Raw genomic sequence first — 2500 nt, forward strand, 5'->3', positions numbered from 1 at the left:
TAGAATTTTATTGTGAGGCCACCATTCACAGAATTTTTAGGAATGAATAATCTTCAGAGCATAGTGCGATGCAGAGTAGCATAGCTACTAGCAATCAGTATTCGGGATAAAATTACTATATTGTTTTTCCGGATAGATTTGATAAATATACATATTTTGCAAAGTTAAATGATTGACAGTGTTAGTCGAAGGTTATTCATTCATACTGCTATTTAATGGTTCATGTCCATGCATCACTTGATCTATCCATACTATAATATACCTCTATTAACAGTTTTTCTTGTGTTTATAGAAAAATTATCTCACACACACAAGCACAAACACACACACACACACATATATATATATATATATATATATATATATATATATATATATATATATATATATATATATATATTTATATATATATATATATATATACATATAATATATAAATATATATATATATATATATATATATATATATATATATATATATATACATATATGCATATATATATATAAATATATATATATATATATATATATATATATATATATATATATATATATATACATATATATATATATATATATATATATATATATATATATATATATATATATATATCTATATATATATCTATATATATGTATATATATATATATATATATATATATATATATATATATATATATATATATATTATCACAAGTTTGGCTATAACCCCAGTTGGAAAAGCAATGTGCTATAAGTCCAAAGTCTCCAACAGGGAAAATACCTCAGTGAGGAAAGGAAACAAAGAAATAAATAAACAACAAGAGAAGAATAAATATTCAAGATAAAATATATCTAGAACAATAACAACATTAGATCCTTTACATATAAACTATAAAAACCTAAAAAGAAAGGAAGAAAAATGAGAACAGCATGCCCTATTTACTAGTATACTACTTAGCAAGAGAACTTTGATCCAAGACAGTGGAAGGTCGTGGTACAAAGGCTATGGCACTACCCAAAACCAGAAAACAATGGTTTGATTTGAAGTGCCCCTCTCCTAGAAGAGCTGCTTACCATAGCTAAAGCGTCACTTCTTTCCTCCCCAAGAGGAAAGTAGTCAAAGCATAGTTACATTGCAATAGTTAACCCCTTAAGCGTTGAAATATTTTTATTTTTTTTTGTAATTTCATTGTTATCAGATGTATGAGGAAGGAGGGGACTGGGGAAAGAATAGGCCAGACTATTCAGTGTAAGTATAGGCAAAGACAAAATGAGCCATAAGTAGAGGGATGGATCCAATGTAGTACTGTCACGCTAGCGGTAGTATATCAACGGGTGACTGGTGTCCTAGCCAACCTACAGTACTACCAACATATATTATATATATATATATATATATATATATATATATATATATATATATATATATATATATATATATATATATATATATATATATATGTGTGTGTGTGTGTGTGTGTGTGTGTGTGTGTGTTTGTGCGTATACATACATACATACACACACAAATATATATATATAAATATATATATATATATATATATATATATATATATATATATATATATATATATATATATATTCATAACACACAGGAATACATGGTTATAAGATGTATTAAACCACAATGAAACACAAAAGTAATGCGTATACATATAGTCATATACAATTATACGTATATATACATGATAGTACAGATCATTACTGTACAATTTGAGGTACATAATTCACATGATATAAATCAGGTGTCAATAAAGTCAGTTCTGCTTAAAGAAATTAGAATTTATAAAAATGCATCGAGTATCTACATCCCATGTCCTACTATTAAACTATTATAAAAAGTTTCTTTCATAAAAGTAAACTCTATAACATTTCCTTCTGATAAGGTATTGGATTGAACCAAGTTCTTTGTATATGACCAAACAGAATGAGTTGCATTTCTAACATGAACTAATAATGATTTGTTATCTTCAGCGTCACTTATACTCTGCTACTGGTGTTCAATTCTCTTTTTTCAAGAACTTCACCTGTTTGACCATCATAAAATTTCCCACATGAATTACAGGTGATATGTTGTAAACATCCAAATATTTCATGATATATAAAAAAAAAAATTAAGTTAGGGTATTATAGATATTATATTACAAATTTTAGATATTAAGAGAAGACTTTATTTTTTAGGTTTACCGTGTTCCTTTAAGAAATATAAATGGCTAAGTAAAAACTAAAGGAAAAAAGGTCTTAGCTATCTAAAAAAAGAATGCATATACATGGAAGTATTTTTTATAACAAAAATCACCAAAACAAACAAATTACATGCATTTGAGGAAATTGCATAAATCGCAGAAACTTTACAAAAATATCAAACTCCATAGAATGTTTTTTTTTTATTTTTGTGTGTGTGTGGGGGGAGGGGGGGGGGGGGATTTGGTTTCTGTAGTCGTGGATTCATGAATAGAATTTCTGATATTTGCGTGAGTCAGAATGAGAAATGTATC

This window comes from Palaemon carinicauda, chromosome 6 (assembly GCF_036898095.1).
Source record: "Palaemon carinicauda isolate YSFRI2023 chromosome 6, ASM3689809v2, whole genome shotgun sequence".
In the NCBI taxonomy this organism is placed as follows: domain Eukaryota; kingdom Metazoa; phylum Arthropoda; class Malacostraca; order Decapoda; family Palaemonidae; genus Palaemon; species Palaemon carinicauda.